Source organism: Brachyistius frenatus, unplaced genomic scaffold (genome assembly GCF_029030835.1).
Source record: "Brachyistius frenatus isolate BFR_SWC_R1_liver_20210118 unplaced genomic scaffold, ASM2903083v1 Contig_113, whole genome shotgun sequence".
Classification (NCBI taxonomy): Eukaryota; Metazoa; Chordata; class Actinopteri; family Embiotocidae; genus Brachyistius; species Brachyistius frenatus.
In genome coordinates, this window is record NW_027210712.1 from 1,070,014 (window position 1) to 1,093,400 (window position 23,387).

The following is a 23,387-nucleotide window of genomic DNA, read 5'->3' on the forward strand; positions in this document are numbered from 1 at the left end:
TGCGTGTGTGAACTGTGTTTCAGGGCAGGTAGGGAGACGCTGCGGATGATGGGAACATTTTCCCTTCGCCTCAGCTGTTCACGCCGCCTCACACACATGTAGTGACACATCCAGTGGGACTGGGTGGCGTGATGCAACACACCGTGACAGATGAAGCATTTCTGATTTACTCCCCGTCAGCACTACAGTATATTCAGGCAGCCAAATGTTGCAAACGTTTAGATTTAATTGTTAACTTTTTTTCCATAGAGTCGCTCCATTTCTGGCCTCGTTGTTGCAAATTAGTCTGAACGCGTAGCCGGAGATCCTCACACAAAGGACTTTTATCTGCTCCTGAGGCGCAGCTAAAAAAAAACTAATGGTGACAGAGCCTTCGCTCTTAGCCTCGGTCGGAAGAAATCAGGTCAGCAGACTCAGTGACGTCTTTTGAATCTCTATATACCCGTGTTCAGTCATGTTGGGTGACGAAATGACGCGTCCGAAATGGTGTTTCGCTCACGTCTTAGGCTTCACAGTCAGATTCAGACTCCTCAGTCGTTGATTTTAACAAGCGGTATGAATGGTTGTTTTTTTTAAAAAAATTTTATCTTTGCTACATTGTTAAAAACAACTGTCAAGGGTCCAAGTGACAAAGCTGAACTTCACCGGTCAGACAAAACCTTTCGATGCTGAAGAGGAGTCGCGGTCGGCAGATGAGCCACCAAATGCCCGGCGCCACTTTTAGCAAGAGACGTGAACGTATTTTTTAAAATTTTTGTAACGGCAGCTTTATGTTCTTATTATTTAGCCTTTCTGAGGTCGTTTGAGATTGGAGATTATTTCAGAGATTTTGCTCACAAACATTTGTGATGCTCGCTTGCTGTCCACCTTCTCACCACCAAACTGGACATTATCTGAACTGTATAAAAAAAAAAAAACATGCAATAAACGGCTGTCGTCACAGTTTAACTCTGCAGCATGAGAGAGCTCCCTTCAACAAGTGGACGTATAAACTGGAGTTTTAGGATGTGCTCTGTTTCCTGTGTGTCTCAGGTGTTCTCCCAGTCACTGTGAACACGGAGGCAGCTGCAGCCAGTCGTGGAGCACCTTCCACTGTAACTGCTCCGGCACCGGCTACAGTGGAGCCACCTGCCACAGCTGTAAGCACCTGACTCTTGTTGGTTATTGAGGTTCAAAAGTCGCAAACGTGGCGTCTCCTGACGTGTGTGTGTGTGTGTGTGTGTGTGTGTGTGTGTGTGTGTGTGTGTGTGTGTGTGTGTGTGTGTGTGTGTGTGTGTGTGTGTGTGTGTGTGTGTGTTTCCCGTTTATGAGACAACCTTCTGGGACGTCGTTGTGGCGAAAGGTCGACCTGAGGTCAAACCTTTGTGATACCGATGGTGATGATGGTGATGATGGTGATGACGATGTGTCTCTCTCCTCAGCGATCTACGAGCAGTCCTGTGAGGCGTACAAACACAGAGGCAACACGTCAGGGTTTTATCACATCGACGTGGACGGCAGCAGACCCGTCAAACCGCAGCTCATATACTGCAACATGACAGGTAGCCGACACACACACACACACACACACACACACACACACACACACACACACACACACACACACACACACACACACACACACACACGCTGTCCGTTCTCCCTCCCCCCTTTCATCCTACTTCCTGTCTGTCAGCCCTGCTGAGTAAGACGTTTTTCCACAGACAACCTTAAAAAAATGAATTGTGTCTTTCTCTTTCCTTTTCGACCACCAGAGGACAAGACGTGGACGGTGATCCAGCACAACAACACAGACCTGACCACAGTCCGCCCGTCGCCGGGGACGAACCAGCACGCGGCTCACTTTGAATACGCATCTGACGAGGAGCAGTTGGCGGCGATCATCAACCGGTCAGAGCACTGCGAACAGGAAGTGGTCTATCACTGCAGGAAGTCGCGCTTCCTCCACACTCCAGGTGACGCTGCTTGATATTCCCACGGCTAGAATTATTATTGGACAGCCTGTGAGTGTCAAGGTTTTGGTTTGCAAGGGATTTAAAACAAAACAAAGCATGTGGTTAGATTTAGGAGAACAAAACGACGTGGGGCATCACCAGAAATACTTGGTTAGGAAAAGATTTCTTAAACAAAAAAAGTACATCGCTTTTCTCATGGATTCACATTTCCTGCATGAAAATCTGGTGAATTATCATCCAACCACCCCCAACCTACTTCTCTATCATGACCTGTGTCATGTGAGGTGCACTGGCAGGTGTATTATGCCTCTTTTCCATTTTTATGGCTTTCCATTGTCAGTGGAGAGTGCCATCAGATACTTTTCTTCGGACCTGCTCCTCCAGGGTCCTGAGGGCTTTGAGCCTTTACTAAAAGATGACGTGAAAACACTGCAGATCACTATCGGTCAGAGGGAATCGTCACAACCCCTGCTTCACTGCCTGAGGGACATCCCGCACTCGGGCCATTGTGAAAAAGCCGAGCCACAGAGCAGCTGCGTAAAACCACGCCGGGGTCAAACGATAAAGTGCTGACGTTCCTCTCCTTTACAGCCGACGAGAGGATTCAGCGAGAACTGGACGGAGATATTATCAAATATACCAACAGGTCTTTGAACTTCTAGCTTTAACTTTTTCTGCAGTGCAGGGAAAAAACAGAGGAAATTCAAAAGCGATTACCGATCCGTTAAGGACCACAACGGCCGGATCGGATCCAACGGAAAGCATTGGTGGTGGTTTGAGCAGACGGACGCCATAAACGACCCCCAACACTTTGGCGTGACACTAAGCTGGCTCACCCCTTCAGTCACGCCGCTACAGATCTTCCCCTTCGCCTGTGAACGTTTGTTCGTAAAGTGTCGAATGCTCTGAATCTTTGTGACTGTGTCATTCTTTACTCAGATTGTCTCACAGTATCGTCAATGTGTCTGAAGAGGCCTGCCTGATATGAACATGTCTCTGTGTGCTCCAGAGGGCTCTCCTCTCAGCTGGTGGGTCGGAGGTCCGGCTGGAGGACGAGTGCAGACCTTCTGGGGCGGAGCTCCACCAGACAGCCGACAGTGTGCCTGCGGTCTGCAGGGGAACTGCGTGGACCCCAAACACTACTGCAACTGTGACGCTGACCGCACTGAATGGTACTGCAGTCACTCACATCGAGGCCACAACATGCCATCTTATCTTTGTCTCCTTTTTTGTTCCGCGACATCTCCCTTTCCTTCCTTTTTATTTTCCTTTCCCGTCACTCATTATAAAGACAACTACACTTCTCATGCTTTGTCATTCTTTGTTTTGCTTGGGGTAAATATTTATTTATTTCCCATCTAGTTTGTGGTTTCTTATTTAAATTCTGCTTCTTCCCTCCTTCCCTTTACCTGCCCCGCAGGGCGAATGACTCGGGCCTGTTGACCCACGAGGAAACGCTCCCCGTCAGATCTCTGGTTCTGGGCGATGTCCAGCGGCCTGGCTCCGAGAGCGCCTACAAGGTGGGACCTCTCCGTTGCCATGGAGACAGTAAGTCCCACTCAGAGCCCCTCGATGTCACCTCGCGCATGTTTTTGTGTCGTGTCAGAACTGCGTTTGGTGTCTTAGCTGTGATCCCTGAGCTCTGATTTATACGTCTGCACGTGTTTTTTTGTAGAAAACGTCTGGAACGCCGCGTTTTTCGACAAGGAGACGTCGTACCTCCACTTCCCCACGTTCCACGGAGAGCTGAGCGCAGACATCTCCTTCCTGTTTAAAACTACCTCGTCGTCCGGCGTCTTCCTGGAAAACCTGGGCATCAAAGACTTCATTCGGATCGAACTCAGCTGTGAGTAAAAAAAAACCCTCTCAGGTGAGATGTCTAATTCAGACTTCACTTGGCCGGAGCAGGAAGCATCAACCCGGGAGTTTAAGTTTTACCTGGAGCTCCACCTCAGTCCCTCTCAACCCTAAAAAAACACACAGAAAAAACACACTTAACCAGCTGCGCCTCCATTTATTTCTCCTCCGCGGGGAAATCACTTGGTTGGTGTTGCTGCAGCCCACTGCAGTACATTTCTTTCATAACCACAGGAGAGTATATTTCTCTCTATCATTGGAGTGTGCTGGTGTTGAAGCACTTTCTCGTAGTTCACATAGTGGGGCTGTTGTAACTCTCCTTTATGACAACAGCTCTTGAGAAAGCCGGTCTTGAAGGAAACAAGAGTAGAGAATAATACTGTTTAACCGGACAAGAAGCTGCAAGAAATCAAGTTTCAAGGCTGCAGCTGGCTGTCACATCTGTTATCGTTGAACCAATGGTGGCATATTTTACATTTATTACATAGTATGAAGCTGCAATTTTTGGGCTTTAAGAATAGGACAGCATCAGCAGCGAGATGGTAGTTTCAGGCTTTAGGCCAGGTTTTGCTTAGAAAGTAAGACTGTAACTCAATTTATAACTGTAACTCATTCACCACAAAGCAAATCAGGAAACTCTGCGGATATCGTTACCAAGAGCTCGGGAGGTCTGAACAGAAGGTCAAATGTAGTAAATGCAACAAAAAAAATACGTGCATTTGAGACATTTATATTCACAGAAAGTTTTTTCCAAATAAAAGCGATTAGATGAATAAATTTAAAGTAGGAAATATACTGTTTATGTAGAATACTGATATTCACTCAGTTTGGGTTCCATTTATTTTTGGTAAATGCATTTATGAACACCAGGAAATAATCACAAATACACATCATTATAAATCTTATTTTCTTTATTCGTAAATCATAAAAGGCACATTTATCACAAGTAGCGAAACGATTTTTTCCCTCCAGTTCCAGCAATCAAGCAACTGTGAGGTTTAAAAAATGAGATTTCTACAAAAACTCAAAAGAGCTGATGTAATACTTTAATATATGTCAGTCCTCTGAATACAGATCTTTGCCTCCTTGTATCTGTGAAAACAACCTTAAGTAGCGCTTTATCTTTGCAGCCGGTCGCTGCAACTACTGTACGACAGTTTGGACGTCCACGAGTCAACGGTTGCCGTGGAAACTGCTCTTTTGTGCGGCGTTCTTGTGAGCTGGTTGGCGTCGATTGGCGTTTGCATCATTTAAGGGATGCATTACTTTAGTCTGAATGTTTTTTTTTAGGGGGGAGGGGTTTTCTCATCGAAGTTCCAGCTGTGTCAAAACATCAGCCGGCTTCAAGCTCCCGCTGCAAAAAAAAAAAACACAAAAAAACCCACTTCATCTTGTTTTCAATCCGCAGACGCAGAAGTTCTCATCGGAGCGGGCCGGGTCCTCGGTGAAAGGGAGTCAAAAGGGGACGACAAGAAAGAGTTCAGCAAGATGAAGGGACCCTTTAAAGTGTAGCTTTTAATGAGAAAAGTACAGAAAGTTTAGCGTGTTCAAAGCAAGGAAATGTGCTCAATTGGGAACAATTTCTGACATGCAGGTTCTGTTTTACAAATATACATATACAGAAGCTTTTAAATGCTGTATTAATGCCAGAGTGTGGGTTTGAGCACTGCAAGTGAAGAAGAGGCTGCAGGGAGGCACATACACGAAGAAGGGACTCTTCTCGAATATGTACAACAAATCCTGGTTTTCCTCCTTTTTCCCCCTGATGCAGCCTCCACCGAGGTCATCTTCTCCTTCGACGTGGGTAACGGCCCGCTGGAGGTCCGGGTGGAGGCCGGCTTCCCGCTGAACGACAACAGGTGGCATCGCATTCAAGCTGAGCGGAACGTTAAAGAGGCCTCGCTTCGCCTCGACGAGCTCCCCGCGGCCACGCAGGAGGCTCCCGCTGACGGGCACATCCACCTGCAGCTCAACAGCCAGTTATTTATAGGTGTGTGTGTGTGTGTGTGTGTGTGTGTGTGTGTGTGTGTGTGTGTGTGTGTGTGTGTGTGTGTGTGTGTGTGTGTGTGTGTGTGTGTGTGTGTGTGTGTGTGAGACAAGACTGCTGCACATATTTGACATGCAATTCAAAGCTGCCCTTTTTAAACTGGCAACAAAGAACGAAAACATTTCACCATTCAACCGAGTTCTGTCTCCTGTAGTTGTGATTTTTTTTTTTTTTTTTTTTCCCCTCCTCTGCAGTTCTGGGGATATTTTCAATCACGATGTCTCCATTTCTCAGACCGGTCTTTTTATAGAGATTTTCTCCTTGTGTTCCTTAAAACCTCCGCTCTCCTCCTATCTGTCTTTCTGTTGCTCACTTTTTTCTTTCGGCACACACACACACACACACACACACACACACAAAAAAGCGCTTCTGTGCTCTTGTGGCACATTTTCATTTACCACCGGGAGGCTGGTGGTTTTACATCCTCGCCTCTTGTGCTCCTCCTGAGGGCACACAGACAGGAACAAAACTCCATACTCAAGCTTAACATCCAAGTTTGTACTCTGCAGAGAACATATTGCAGCTTCTGGTTATTGATTCACATCGAGACTGACAGATAGAAAACAAGTTCCTAACGATACTTGCTCTATAGACGCTTCATCGACGGAGAGAAAATCCCCACAAACTGATGGAAATATCTGAGGATGTGACTTTGTGGTGGTCAGTTTCTTTGCAGTAACCTTGGTGTAGTGTCCATTAGTTAAGGAAGTCCTTTCCTGACAGCTCCTGATGAAACTCTGGGCCACTGATATGAACCTCATCAGCTGCGCCGTCCTGGAAAGCTGTTTATCTCATCATAACAGTGGTGAGGTTGCCAGTTTGGCAGTCGGAGACAATTATAACGTTGCACTGCCTGAACTCTGAGGACGGTTGGAGGTTGTAAAGCAAGAAGTTGGAAAACAATAACTTTTGGAGTTTTAAATTCTGCCGAGATATATATATATATTTTCCAGTCACTGTCAACCAACCAGACAGGACAAGCAAACTGTCAGAGAGATTGACAGCTCCCCAACTTCCCAGATATCAACACTCAGCATGGTGCAGGCCGAGCGCAGAGGCACCAAGTGAAAAGTCAATTTCTTGAATTCTTCACCTGCCAGTTAGTGTTTCACCACGTTTCATCACTTCGTCACTTTAAAAATTCGGCAGGAGAGCGGTGACATGTCTTTGTTCCTGGAGGGCAGAGTATGTTCAGACTATTAATAATAAAATCAGGTATCAGTCAGTGTCACTCCAGAATCTGATCTGATCTTTATGAAAAGACGTACTTGGGTTGCATTAGCTTTAGAAAACATAATGTTCGTGTTCAGTTAAAAAAAAAGATAGATTACTTTGAAGAGATAAAGCAACGCAAACCTGTTAAATCAAATTCCTTTTAATGCAATAATACTTGCAAAAATAATGCAGAGCAGACTGGATGTTCGCTGTGAAGGATAACTGTGGAAGTTTCAAGGCTGGAAGAAACTTAAAAGTGATATTATCTCAAGGTTGAAATGTTTCAAAGTCTTTTTCACACAAGCGTCAATTAAATTCCTCTGAGAACATGAGGTCAAGTGGCTTGAAATGGACATAAACTGTTAGACCGGTTATCACATCTGCATTTTTTTTTTTTTTTGCTCCAGAAATCAGATAATGGAACTGAAGGAAACAGCCTTCAGAAATGTCACTTTTGTGCACAAAATCATAAATGCCAGACATGCTCAGGTTACATCTTGTCAAATGTGAGGATTTATTTGCTTTTCTGTGTTTCATGTTCATTTTGAATATTTTAAAGTTTTTTGCAGGTTCTTAAAAAAAAAAAAAAATCGGTGCAATTATATTGCAGTGGAAGAAATGATGAGTTGCAGCCTAAAGAAAAAGCCCACACAGAGAGAACTTGCAGAATTTATTCCAACATGCTGAAGTTTTTGCTGCGTCTCCTCAGGGGGCACGGCGTCCAGGCAGAAGGGCTTTCGGGGTTGCATTCGCTCTCTGCAGCTGAATGGCGTCACCCTGGACCTGGAGGAGAGAGCCAAGATCACCCCCGGGGTTCAGGCGGGATGTCCGGGTCACTGCAGCAGCTACGGCACGCTGTGCCAGAACCAGGGTCGCTGTGTGGAGAGAACCAGCAGCTTCTCCTGCGACTGCGGCTCCTCTGCGTACACCGGACCCTTCTGCGACAGAGGTGACATACGTCTTACGTACAGTGCAGCACCAGGATACGGTCTGTAACTATATAACACACACAGTTTGATATGCAAAAGAAATATCTTCCACCCAAAAAGAGGGTCACTATCGAGTCTGAAAAATCAAACACACATACTTGATATAGAGGAGCTCTACAGTCACGCAGGTAAACACATCACATTCCTATTAGTCACAGCTGCTTATCTTCTTTATGCCTGTCGGAAACTGGACATTTACTATGTCTCGAGGCAGATTATAAGCTTCATTATATGTCGCAATATCTGTGTTTGGCTGACGGTTCATCTTGTGGTATGTTCGAACAGTGTGTCCTCATACCCGCATGACGGAAGAGGCCATTTGTGATGGACCCTCGTTGTCATGACCAACACTGATGAACACGTGGTTAACAGGTGATCTGTACAGATCTGTACAATTGCAAACACAATTGTTAGCATACTGCAATAAAGGCTTTTTATATTACATGACATACAAACGGGAAGCAAGAGCTGCGTGCAGATTTTTTGACCCCAAAAAATGCTTCAGATTGCTTTTAAAATGTCTGTAAAATAAAAACTCTGGTTGTCCATTTCAATTCCAGACACTCTTTCAAAAAACGCTTCAAGACTCCAAATCTCGACTTCTTGTTATTTAAATCGTACGAGGAACGAGTTTCGAGTCTTCACATCACCACAGTAACGCTGCCTCATATTAATTCATCCACAGGTCATATCTGCAACGTAAATCACAACCATAATACTCGATGGTGTCATAATTAGAAAGCCAGATTTTGTATTGTATTTTTTTTTTTAACACCTGTCAGCCGGGGCTGCCTTTTCAGCAGCTCACTAATTAGGCGTTGTCAGTGCAGTGGAGGCGCTGTGCATATGTTCCCCCTGCGAGATTAATTGTTAGTTAGAGTCAGTGGGAAGAATCCTGGATGTACCGATGCAAATTTAAATGCAAATCATCCTGTCATACTGCATCTGGGAGAAGTGGATGTGGTAAAGTGAAATGTGTAGAGAGCGTCTGCTCTGGATGAAATGTTGTTGGGCCTCATTTATCAGGTGAAACACAAAGGAAAAATCTACTTTTTCATTGCAAAATATGAAAACACGCTCATTGGATGTTCATCCTTTTTCTTGCCCTGCCACCAGTTCAACAAATGAGAAAGCTGCTGGAACTCCTGTTTGATCATCAAACTTTCTGACTTTCTCCCTGCAGAGGTTTCCGCCAGCTTCAAGTCGGGAACATCCGTCAGCTACACCTTCGAGGAGCAGATGGTGGGCGAGCCGAACAGGAGCGGCGGCGCCCTCCCCCTTCCTCCTCCTCCTCGTCCTCCTCCGACATGACGCCGAGAGCAGAAAACGTGTCCCTCAGCTTCAGGACCAGCCAGAGTCCCGCTCTGCTCCTCTTCGTCGGCTCCTCCGATAGAGAGTACCTGGCCGTGCTGCTCAACAAGCACGGTGAGAGCTCCGATCTTTGTACTTTTAAAAAGGAGTATTTATATCTCTGTTGTATCGACGCATCGACTCGGTCTTTGTGGAATCGTTATGAACTTTCGTTTCCTTTGTTTTATCCTGGGAAGAAGCTCCGCATCCAGTTATTTGTTCTTGTTTCCTTCACCGGATGACCCTCGGTAATCCCGTGTAGCATCGATATTGAAGATGCTTGGTACAACTATAGAGTTTTAATTTACACAAATTATTGAGTTAGTATTGCCAACAAAAAAAACTTTATTTACATACAATTTATATATTTTGACCAATTAAAACATCCCAATTTGGTTAATGTTTTCTTTATCAGTTTGTGCTGCTGATTATAAAAGCCTCTGAGTTTGTTGTTTTTGTTTTTTGATTATGCATCAGCAGTTAGATTATATCAACAATACAGTAAAGGAGCTAATGTGTGCAGACTTTATGGCCTCATCCAACCTCCTCCTCTTCCTCACCTTCTCCTAAACCAACACTCGTTAAACTTCTCATCTTCTTCTGCCCCAACTTTCCACTCACCTTCTCATTCCTCTCATCATCCTTCTCTCTTCTGCCGCCATGCACTTCTGTGCTAAATCAACTCGTCGTGAGTTCAGACAGAAAAAAAAAAAAGCCAAGCAGGGGGTCATGTGATTTGCAGAGGACAAAGAAGGCTGATAAACCTATTATAAGCAGGAGTCTACCTAGATTAACTGTAAATAGGCTGTGAATGGTCTATTTTAATAACCCGGACTGGAGGAAATTGATGGCCAACAGGTCGTTAGAGTTACCATGGTGATGTGGCAGTCTACAGGAAAAGCCGAAACACCCCATTAAAATTTTTGAACAGGTTTCTTTTGCCGATAAAACTGTGCGCTTACACTGTGAGCAGCTGGGTTCGTGGTCTGCTGTGTTAAAGGAGGCATTGTCACCTTTGTGTAAGTTTGAACGGGCAAATTGTGTCCTGTTCAGCACTGTTTTGGTATTTTATTTCATAACTTTAAATTGTAACTTTGAATAACTTTAAATCATATTTTTATCATTTTCAACAAATCCAACAAGAAAACCAAGTGACCATACCATTGGGTGCATATGAAAAGTGGACGGCGCTGAAAAGTCCATTAGCAAAGGGCCTTAAAATGCAATACCACAGAGGGCCACAAGGGGCTGCCTCCCAGAAACCTCCAATAGGCAACCATTCAAAAAGCATCAACTGCTCTAATGAATTACCAACTCAATCATGTTTTTTCCACAAGTCATTATTGTTTCACCAGATAAATCCTCTCCTTCGGATCAGAGTGCTGGTGGTCGGTCTCAAATAGTTCCATAATTAATTAGATATTAGGCCTCAAAGAGAGGTTTCTTTGGGGGCGTGTCTTGTTTGATTGACATGTCACGGCGAGTTGTCACAAACAACAATTGATTTGTGGAGCCAAATTCTAATTCCCATCAATGAGTTTAGAGCTGAGCGCTTTGGAGAGTGGTTGTTTGTTTTGGTCATTTCCTCTGATTTGATGACAGTAAAAAAAAAAAAAAAAAAAAACATTTTTTGGTGGTTTTAGCCCATCAAACTGCTTCTGAGTCTTTTGTTTCGGTTTCCATTTCATTCTAGTTTTGGTGTGAAAGTTGACTTTCAGAAACATGAAACTTGATTTAATAATCCATTATGATCTTCTCCTTATTGCGTTATGAAAGTGACATTATTGTTGTGTTGTAATGCAGCCGTGAACAGACACAGTTTTGGGAAATCTTCTTGTTTGTCTCTTTGTAAAGATTTAAGACATTCAGAAGCTGTTTCACTGAACATCACACTGAAGAGAAGCCAAACGGAGCACCAGCACACACTGATATCATAAAAAGTATTAATATTGTTTGTTGTATTAAAAAGGCCGGTCAGAGGCTTTTTGCAGCAGCAGCAGCTGATTCTCAAATTCCTGATGCCTCATTTTTATACTGTGTTTGTACAGATATAATTGCAGACCAACCTAAATTACACACAAAACTATCCAACCCTACTGTGAATTATTTATAGGAGATTGTAAACTATCATCCTTGATAATCCAAATTTCTATTTGGTTTCTTATAATTGAGGATATGAATGCCTTTATTTCCTCTTGTTTCTCCTTCACTGCACATCTGAGAGGAAACAGATGCTTTTCTCCTGCACTGGTAGTCATGATTCATCTATGCGTTATTAAATAGCTACCACAACTTCAAAGTGCTGAAAGAGAACAAATGTATTTTCATTTAAGACCCACTCAGCAACAGTAGGACATCAAGGACATGTGGAGATCGGGTGTCAACAACCTCTGAGAAGAGGAAAGTTCAGCGGTCAACCACTTTTCACCTTTTCCAAGCTCAAAGCTCTCTCATTCAGTCATTCATGTCTCGCAGCTCTGCAGTCACTTTCTCTGACTCATTAATCGTGGTCATTACAATACGAACATTGCCTCGCACTTCTCTTGTGTGGTACAAAAGGCAAGTGCGTGTTAAAAGTAATTAGAAGAGCTGAAAAATATGCATATTATGTGATTTGAAAACTTGGAAAAGCTTTTTTTTCTCAGACTTTTTTTTATTTCCTTTATATATGTATATATATGAAACTCTTTTATCCTTGTTACTGTGGTCTGAACAGAATTTAAACTTATTATACGACATGTGCACATATGAATTAGAGTAAAAATATTCAGTGCACTGTAGAATGGAAAATATGCTTTCCTGATTTGTAATGCATCTTCCTCCCACCATGATTATTACAGGAAATAATCCTTTTAAATCCAGTCAAAATAATATAAATTAAGTTTATTGTGTGTGCCATTATTGGTAGTAAGTTTCTTAATATTTAAATATTTTTGTTTTATTGTTCAGCAGCTGCTGCCATTGAATATCCAGACACCTCTTGATAATAAGGACAGATTTAGTGAAAAAAGATATTTAAATACATTTTCAGTAGTTTATTTTTGCTTTAAATAGCCGATTGGCTTTTTGGGGCGGAATTTTATGACATTTATTTTAAAAGGGAAATCTTTGATGTTCAAAGTGCTTGTATAAATAAATAAATTCACAAATTTGTTAATGTTTTTATTATTTGTTGATAATAATGCTGTGTGCCAAAAACCTACAGTGTGTCTGTGTTTATGTGTACAGAACATACTGCGTCAGATTTTTCTAAATATTAGGAGCTTTAGAGATTACATTTTAACAGCTGTATTTGTTCTTTGGACGGTCTTGTCTTTTTTTTCCTGTGTTTTCTGATGTGTGACGAACGTGTGTTGTGTTGTTGCTTTTGTTGGTTTGTGTGAGTGCAGATAAGCTAGAGGTGAGGTACAGACTGGACAGCGGTAAAGACGCAGAGATCCTGCCGAGCAATGTGAAGAACCTCTCCAACCGGCAGCTCCACGCTGTCACCATCAGCAGAGTGGCCGACGCTGTCTCTGTGCAGGACACACACACACACACACACACACACACACACACACACACACAACACACACACACACACACACACACACACACACACACACACACACATGAAAGCACCATTTTTCTCAGTCAGTGTAAACCCTGAGGCAGCCTCTTGTTCTCATCTGAATCTCTGTCAGAGGACGTCAGCGGCAAACAGAAAGCAGTTGACAAGCTGCAGGGAAATACTCGCGTATAATAAAGCCGGTGTTGTCAGCGTGGAAACACTCTTCACAATGTCTTTTTTTTTTTTTTCATTTGTTGAAGATCGGGCTTTTAAAAAATCACACAGAACTCAAAGCAAGGCAAGTTTATCCGTAGAGCACATTTCAACAACAAAGGAATTTAATGTGCTTCACATAAAACCATTCAAACATAAGGCAAAAGAAAAGGACATTTAAAAACAATTAAGAACAGTGATTAAAACATCAAGCAAGCTAGAAATTGGATAGGGTATTACCTGTAACAAGTAATACCTCCTTCACACCAATGACCTGGATCAAACCATGTTCACGGCCATCCATCCATTGTCTTTACCTGCTTTGTCCTGGATAGGATCACAGGGAGCTGGAGCTCCTGGGTGCACTCTGGACAGGTCGCCAGTCCATCACAGGGCCAACACAGAAAGAGACATGCACACTCGCATTCACCAATTAATTTGGATGGTGGGAGGAGCCGGAGGGAACCCACGCAGGCACGTGGGAGAACATGCCCAGGTTCGAACCAAGCCCCAGCAGAGGCTCGAACTCCTGAACCTTCTTGCCATGAGGCGACATTTGTCAGTTCAAAGTTTAACGGTTCACGTAGGTTCTGGGTCACAACTCGGGAGAGAGACGACAATCAACTCGCAGACTAGAAATGGACTGTGACCAGATCGGTGAGCGCCGTGTGTCTGATGTGCAAACACAACAAGGCCGCTGAATCGAAGAGCCATCCGCCAATCGCAGAAACGAAAGAAACATCTTCCAGGATCCGTGACCTCAATAATAAAAAAAAAGAGTAGTGTGAGTGAATGGACTGGCAGAACGATAATCTGTGTATCAGTGATGCTCCTCACCGCTCCGCTCATCTGCCTCTAGAAATATCTTCCTCACCACACACAGCGAGGAGCTCCTGCACTCTAAAATCTTGCCAGAATCTCAGTGTTGATCACCAACGACCGCTGGTGTTGCCGCTTCATTTGAATGTTGCTTTTCACCTTGAAATCGTCCCTCGTCCGAGAAGTCAAAGCCGAATCGGGCAACGCTTGTCGACCCTTTCAGTCACAAATCAATCTGAGTTTAACACCAGTTAGACGTCTGTTTGATAGTATTTCTCGTCTTAGATCCTGATTTTTACGACAGCCAGAGTCTCAACCCATCTTTGTTTGTTACATCTTTATGCTTTGAGTTGTGTTCTTGGTTTTTCCAGCTCAGATAAACTTCACAATCACAAAACCTAAATCATTTACATCTGTTAAATCACGTCAGCTCGAGGTCCTTGTAAATGACTGATCCACTTGTATGCTTTGAAGTATTTACCTACCAGCGATTGTGAGGTGTTTGTTTATTGGTTGTTTTTTTTATGGGCTCATTTTGAAGGGAAACCTTTCATTTTTCTTTCAGGTTGATCAGAATGCCAAAGAAAACTTCAACCTGACATCCGATGCGGAATTCAATGGCGCGAGGTCGCTGGTTCTCGGCAGAGTGCACGGTGAGCAAGACGACTTCAAAAACCCAGACGAGGCCTTTCAGCCCGCAGAGCACTCAGACAGACTCATTTCACAGACGTTCTGCTGTATCAGACAATGAGGCATTCAAAAAGTTCCATTAACGATGGTTGCATCACCGCCACACGCTGTTGTCTAGGAAATAGCAGGTAGGGAACAAACACAGAAAAATGTATGTAGATGCAGAACACAAGGCTCTTCTGTAACAGACAGAAAAAAAAAAAACATTTTATACTTGACTATAACAAACTTTCTTGTATAATTCAAAGACAGAATAATAAATCCCAGCAGTATGAATCTAGTTGCTATGCCGACATTAAGGAAACAATTTAAAGGAATACTCTCACCTGTAAATGTTCGAAAATAAGCTTCTGCTGCTATGCGATCAGCTCTGAGATGATGGATGTTAATTATGCTCGTGTTTTCCATGTTTGTGACGTTTTTTATTTAAAAAATTTTTTTTATTAATATGACGAGCTGTAAAAATGCAAATTCACTATAAAAATGTTTTTCTTACCGAGTTTGCGTTTTTCGGTCAAATCGTGCTTTTTGTGACCACTGCTCGCTAAAACGTGCAACTCGGGTGCTGATGTTGATCGAGTGACGCAACTTGAAATACTAACTTAGGAAAGTTACGGCTTCCTCCTGCTCAATGCACATTACTGTGCTGCTCACTGTTCGTGCGTAACAGCCTCAGGACTTGCAGGTCATCGACTCTGACCCAATACGACCCAACTGGAACACAAAAACATAACCATCTGTCGACTTCTTGTCTTTCTCTCCAGACTCTGGTGAGTTGGATCCGGATCTGGCTCGGCTCGCCTCTCTGGGCTTCACGGGCTGCCTGTCCGCCGTGCTCTTCAACTCCGTCAGCCCCCTGAAAGCCGCCCTGCTCCACCCGAACGGCAGCCCCGTTAGCGTCACCGGCCCGCTGGTCCAGTCCGTTTGTGGCTCCACTTCGGCCAATAACCACGCGACGGAAACGACGCACCACCTGTCAGGTCAGAGAGATGTTTTGTTGTTTTCTTCACTGGTGTTAGGCTCCGCTTACTCGCAGCATTTTAAGTGTCTAATAAAGTCTGTATGCAGTTTAATACACTGTGGTGTACTCTTAGCTACACGAGTGCATCTCCGGTGGCCAGATCACACAGCAGATTGCAATCTGGACTAATAATTTAAACGTATACATTTCTGCGTAACATGATCTATTATTGACTTGCGTCTCTCTAAAAATATCTGTTAAATCTACAAACCTACTGAGGAAGACGTGACAGGACATTTTTTTGTTTGCAGATTTGACTCATCGGTCCAGTTGTTAACAAGCGAGGACATTCTAGTCATACGTGACAGGTTTTAGCCTTTATTTGAACCTCATCGGTTTTCTCCGAGTAGCAAAGACCCCTCTCATGGAAAACTATTCTTTGTTAGAAGCTCCAACTACCAATCAACTAAATTGTCTTCATTTTTAATATCATCATTAAAACAATGCTTGCTCCTTCTCTGTACAATCTCAAATCTAAAAGTTGCATACGTTGCACAAAAAAAAAAAAAAAATATGAAGACGATGTGAAAATCCACCGACATGAATCACTTATTTTAATTTGAGCAAGTCCCTCCACATTGATTTGCAAGTTATTTCAGTGCACTTCACAGTAAAGTTCTTACATGACACGGAAGTTAAAGGCCCGACGATGAGACCGCTTCCTTCTCTACATCCTCCTCTGGTCGCCCACGTACAGATTTATGCTGCTTTCGTGTCTGATACGCATTTCCTGCTCTGACTGTATGTTCATGACATGACTCGTGTTTTGCTCTGCCCTTTCTTCTTTGAGCATCTTTTTACAGTACCTCCATTTCTATTTTTCATGTCTCTAATGGCCTTCTTGTTCCTTCCCCTCGTCTTTTATTCTCAACTTCATTTCATCTTTTTTTCCTTCTCATCACTCGTTTTATTCCCCCGCGATCCTTCCTCTGCAATGTCCTCTCGTATCTCTCCCTTCTCGCCCCGAACCTTTTTGTTTTTTTTATGTTTTCCCCGTTACGTCCTGTCTGTTTCTTCTGCTCCTCTGTGCTTGCAGGCCAGTCTGGATCAGTGGGAACAGGTCAGCCCTTAGTGAACGCCATGCGGAGTGACTCGGCTCTCATCGGAGGTACTGTGGCAACAACTTAAACAGACACAGACAGAAACCGTCTGTAAAGCGAGCAGGGAGGACGAGACTTGTGGCAGCTACCAGCTCTTATATTTTGGATTTCTTTTAATTCGTACCCGTGTCTTTATCTTCACTCCGGTGGGGGAAGGACTGACGGTGAAACGATGATTAAAAATTGAATTTGCTTGCCGTGTAAATGAAAAGCCCGCAGTTGTCTCTCGGCCGCCCCGACCGTATCTGAGAACACAAAGAAAAAAACACAACTAATTATAATACAAATGACTTTAGACTCCGAGAACAACGTCTGTCAATTTTTATTATTGCGAACATCAGTGTAGAGGCCTTCTAATAGCTGAAATTGCCCAGGGAGCCCGGAGAGAATAAGCAGACTGCACTGCTAATGATGCAGCAAAGCAATTTAATGTTTTCTCCGATCCCGTTGGACCGCTGACCGGTCGCTTTAAAGTCTGAGTTTTAATTCGTAACGTGCTGCTTCTTCACTTCGAAAGTGTCCCTTCTGAAAACAGGACACGTTAAAGTATAATCTGCTATCCACGTTTTAAATTTACATTTTTAAATGGACAAAAATAACAACTCAGTTTTCACGACTTGACAAACTCACAGATACATTTTAGAGAGAAAATACAAAATGCAAACAATAAAATAAAAAACACATTAAAAGTATATTTTAGATTACTCTAAATCAATTAACCGGCAATTAATTTATGATTCATGAGCATAGACTCTATATAAAAGTGGACGTGGCTTCCAGGTCTGGAAAATAAGGCCGATGCAGAAGTGCTTTAAGCTGCAATACCACCGAGGACCACTAGAGGTTGGCACCAAAAGGCTCCATAGACTCCCATTGAACTTGTCTTATTAAATACAAAGTCATTACATTGTTTTTTACAGGTCATTATGGTGTCATTACCTAAAGTCACTCCTTCTTATTAGATTTCTGGCATTCCATCTGAAAATAATCCCGTCATTAATTCGAAATTAAGCTTCAAAAAGCAGCATGTTTGGGACGGTGTCTGTTTGATCGACAGGCCTGGGGCAAAGTCAGGTTTTCGCAAGAGGTTGGGGAAGTGTAGTGTCGAGTCAGATCCACCGCTCGCTCTTCCCCAGCTCGTCCAAATATGGTCACTGGTAACAAGATGGTGACGTCACGGTTGGTAGCTGCCAGGTCATGATATTTTTTTGCCCCAGCCGCTGTGACTTTGACCGTGTTTCTGCGTTGCAGGCGTGATCGCCGTGGTGATCTTCGTGACCGTGTCTGCGTTAGCCGTGATGGCCCGGTTCCTGTACGGGAGGAAATGGGCCTGTCAGAGCCAGGAGGTGAAAACTGTAAAAGCCGAAGCCAGCCCGGAGCTGCCGTTCAGCAGCCAGGCCAGCTCACACAACGGTCAGACAGACAACCAGAAGGAATATTTCATTTAGTGGGAGGTTTTAGACTCGCTGCTGACCCTGCTGCGTTGGAGACGGAGATGCCTTGTCAAGCCTCAGTGCTTTACACCACAAACTGAACCCGAACAGTGGCTCGAAACAAGACAGGGGAGACACAAACAGAACCGTACGCTCATGTTCTGTCTTCTTCTCCTTTTGGTTTTCCTTCTGTGTTTGTGTTTTTATACAGACTGTGTGACAATACAAAGTGTTGAATTTATAATGTGTCGAGGCCGTCGGTAGAAGAACTGTAAATAAATAATGACGTAAATCTTAAAGTGATGACTTTATATCAGTCTTTTCTCCGTTTTTCTGAAAGAATTACAGGAAAAAGAATTGTTGGTATGAAATATAAAGCGGCTTCATTGGATCTTGGATGACATGAATAATGAATGTTCGGTATTTTGAGTTATTGAGCTTTCGTAATCTAATTTCTTATTCTTTTTCACATGTTTTGTTTTTCTTTATTGGTTTATTTTAATTTTTGCACCTACCGTGTGAACTGTGGGAAAGCAAAATGCATCTGTTCACATTGAACATTTCTCATTTTTCGTTTAAGTCATCATTTTTCTTTCTTTACATCACAGCTTTTTCTGCTCATATTTCCTTCCATCATATTCTTTTTGAATTGATTTCTTTCTTCGTGCATTCCCTTTTTCCAGTTGTCAGTGTAGTTCTGAGATGTCAAAGATATCGAGACAGACATACAGGACTTACTGCCAAGTACTAAATATTCCAGCCTTTTTGTTCCCAATATCTTTTCATCCAAAACTTGTTATTTACATTTTAAACTCAAATTGCTTGAGTCAGTGAAGAACAATAAGTATGAAAGTATCAACTGATGGAAAGCAAAGATTATGATGAAAAATGCCTCATTGGGACATTATTCAGGTCGGACCAGTGCGCCGACCACAGGAACTCAAAATAAAAATCAACCTGCTGTGTTGCAACTAACAAGTCCGTCAGGCTGAATGACCACATACGAGGTGCGATGAAAAGCTTCCCAGACTTTTCCTATGTTGACTAAAAGGAGCGCAGCACAGTAATGAACATGGAGCACAAAAACAAATGTATTAGGTTTGGGGGGAAAAAAAATCTGAGTTTAGTGGTTAAGAACAGTCACGGTAAAAAAAACATTGTTTTCTGTTTAAAACTGCAACCAAACAGCAGTATCTAATGTTTAGTTGACCCGTCCATCCACCCCAACCTGCAAACACAAAAGCTGCCCGCTATAAAACATCAGCTCACCGTTTCCTCTGCACAACATCGTATTTGCTTCGGCCGTTTGGGGACGTAACAGTGAAACGTAAAAAGCTGCTTGAACGTACAGTAAACGTTCATTTTATACGGGACAGTTTCACTGCAAATTGTGAGCTTTTCCTCTTAATTTGGATTAAGAACTGGATTTTGTGGAGTTTTTCTCTGTTCAGCACTGTTGTGACCGCATTTTATTGCATTATTGGCATAAGCCACTTCTTCATATCAAACTTTTTTTTTCTGCAGGAACACTTTCAAAGTGAGTTAAAGCCCTTCATGAAAATGTGGACAAATCTGGTGTTCAAAAGTTGTAGATAAAATGCACAGGTGATAACGTGTGAAAAGGGCATGCTGGGAAAAAGCAGTAGCTTTCCACTCTACAGCCACACAAACATGCCGTTGGGCCTTCAGTGTGTGGATGCTATGACGAAACCCTGCTTCAGCCGGGTGATTCAGGATGTTACAGCAAAGCGACAGTCTGAGGACACTGGAGCAGATTACTGAATGTTAAATTCTTTTAGGGAGTCGTCTTTGAGTTTTGTTTTCTCTGAACTAGAACAGCACAACGGTTTTTACAGTACTGGATGGTTACTGGAGCGTCAACGAGTGAGACCTGCTGTTAGATTTTAATTTGTACAGCTATTTTAGTAGCAAACACAGTTCTGTTCAATGTAAATAAAACAATTGATCTCTTTCTGACGTGGATTTATCTTTCCTCTGGTCTGAATTATAATCTCACATTTTCTATTGCATTATTTTGTTTTGTTACATTTAATTCTTCTATCACTGACTCCATTAACATCGCGACAACAGAGTCTCAAAGTGGAATCGATCAACATCAAATTTTGAGCTTGATCAATGGACACCTTTTAACACCTGCCAAAAAGCAACATCATTTGGGATTTAGAAAAACTAATGTAGGAATCAATTATCTCTGTTAAATGAAGCCGAGAACACAGCAAAGTTAATTACCATAAATTAGCATCTGTTAATATTAGGCCCAATAAAGGTTTTTTCTCTGGTGGGTCTTTTCTTCACCGTGTGACATTTCTGATGGATATTAATATGCGTCAGTCTGCAGAGAGGCGATAACTTCACCGTCTGCTGCTCTGTGAAGCACTCCGGTGCAGAAGATGTCAAAGGTCCTCGTAGCCTCTCTGAGCTGAAACAATAACACGGACACAAAGCTTTGATATGCGAGTGTGCTTCCCACGGCCTCCCAGATATTATTTACAGCAAAGGTTACATTCATGCCTCTAATAACGCCTCATTAGGGAGAACACCAAGATGAATTGTTGTTGTAGTGGCATGCGCTGTTAGCTCATCTTTATAAAGGAAGGATGTTGTAGTCATACAGTAAATGTGCGTTATTTGAGTCATGAAGTGAAATTCTAGGTAGGTAGGTAGGTAGGTATATACTTTATTAATCCCAGAGGGGAAATTTTTTCGCCACAACAGCATACATACAGGAGCAATAATAGAAACAATAGAATAAAATAATAATAGAATAGAATAATATAATAGAAAAGCAATAAAATAAAAAATATAAATATAAAATATAAAATGCACAGTACATACAGTATATATACAGTACATTAAATATCTATTGTACTTATCTATCTGTTGCGTAAGGGGTGTTTCTATTATTTAATTTACGACATCTCGTGGCTTTATCTTGTAACCTACAACCGCACTCAGGACTAGCTGCAAAACCAGTCATATGACAGGAAGTGGGAGGGACTGTCAACTATAAAAGCTGAACTACGGAGGAGTGGCGTTGAGCAATGCTTGACATCTTTCTTTGAATATACATGTATTTGCTCCTTCTTGCAAGAATAAATGTCCAATATGTTTGATTTTGAATCCAGCCTCTGAGTAATTTTTCTAACACTCTACTAGACTAAAAATAGAATTTATTAGCTTAACATTCAATAAAAATGTAACTTCAACAGCCTCCGCGGTTTCCGTGAACGTCAGCAAATACGTCACAAATCCTGAACTCTGGGATTACCAAAAATGTTAAATTTCCGATGTCATAAATACTACAGTGGGGGCTGTTCATATGGACTCTTGATGTGTACATTGTTAACACGACCCCATTTGAAGGCAGCATTCATGCTTTAGGAAAACCAAACCATGTCTAAACCCATGTGGTTAAGAACAACAAACCGTCATAACAATTATTACATTATCCGTCACACCACAGACTGGATATAAAAGTGGACGTAGCTTCTGGGGCCGATGCGGAATGCCATGAAGGGCAATACAACCGAGAGCCACTAGGGGTTGCGTCCAAAACAGCTCCGGCTCCATAGACTCCCATTCAACTTCTCTCATGAAATACAAAGTCGATACATTTTTTTCTACGAGTCATGATGGTGTCATTCGCTAAAGTCACTCCTCCTTGTTGTCTGAGGGTAATACTATGGTGTCATTCGCTGAAGTTGAATGACTTTAGCGAATAACACCATAATATTACCCTAACGGAGCGCCTCACTCTCAAACAGCTGACACTATTTGTGGTTCCTAAAGTTTCCAAAAGTCTAATGAGAAGAAGAGCCTTCCCCTTTCAGGCCCCGCCCCACGCCGCAGAAACTCTCGCTACTTTTGAGATTAGGCTTCAAACTTTTCCTTTTTGACAAAGCTCAGGTGACCTTGAGCCGTCCTTTAGTGATGCCGTTATGGACCAGGGCCGCCGGAGGATCTCCCATGATGCACTGAGCTCCTACCCTCTTCTTTCTCTTGCACTCTCCATTCTGTGCCACCGTTGCATCTTTATGGCTTCTGTTATGGCCCTGGAGTAGCATGTTTCTGGTCTCATATCTCTATGCTGTTCTTTTCTCTCTCCACTCTCCCCAAACCAAACCGGTGGAGACAGATGGCCGCAAAAACTCTGAGCCTGGTTCTGTCGGAAGATTATTCCTTTTAAAAAGGAGGTTTTCCTCCCAGCTGTCACTCGCAGAAATTGTTGGGATCCTGTTTAAGTTTGTGTTTGTGTTGTAAGGACTTTACTATATTAAGTGACTTGGGATGCCTTGTGTTGTGATTTGGTGCCATTTAATTAAAAATGTAATTAAATTACTTGGGGCGCAAAGTTTTAGGTCCTCCTCAGTCGATGCTGCTGACAAACTTCAAATTTAAACAAAAACGGTGCTTCTTTTTTTTTTTTTTTTTTTTAATAAAGCAGTGATGAACAGCAGGACATGAGAGCACTGATGATGATGATGATGTCCTATACTCCGACAAACACTATGCTGTCTGTCCGATTAGAGATCTCCTGGGACTGCAGCACCGCCAACACAAACTGCTCCAAAAGCAGTCTGTGCTGTTGTGTTTTTTTGGGGGGAAATACGATCCACAGTGTGAAAGCAGCATTCATTGACGCTAAAGGTTTCCCAGGCCTTGAGCTGCTGTTTCTCTTGTCAGCTGGCCAGAAAACAAAAAAACAAAACTGCAGACAGCATGAAAACTGCTTTTGTTTGCAGTCGTCAGGGTTGAGCTGCACGCGGGCCACAGGTTGGACTGCTCATGCGAAAACTCCTACAGACTCAAACGTGGCTCGTGACAAGAGAAGTAAGAAGTGTGTGTGAGAATTATGGGTGTGTGTGTGGGTGTGGAAGGGTTTTTATTTTATTTTCCCACCAACCAAGAGTGGTTTTCCCCTTCAGCCACCCTGCAGAATGCAACAACCGGATCCACTTTTCAAAAGTTGTGTGTCCTCTTTTGGCTTCCTCGTATATAATTTTTTTTTTTTTTTTTTCCCTTAAACCATATTGATTTTAAACCAGAGTTTTATAGTCAGGGTTAATTTGACTGACCCTTGTGAAAGAACAACAATCTGCTGTGGTTTAAATGGTCACAAACTGCCAC

The 23,387-nt window shown here is 42.7% G+C and overlaps 1 pseudogene; it reads left to right on the forward strand.

The window, feature by feature from the left end:
• LOC138629287 (contactin-associated protein-like 4) overlaps window positions 1–20,222 on the forward strand; it is a 95,094-nt pseudogene extending 74,872 nt beyond the window's left edge.
• Window positions 20,223–23,387: the final 3,165 nt, after the last annotated feature.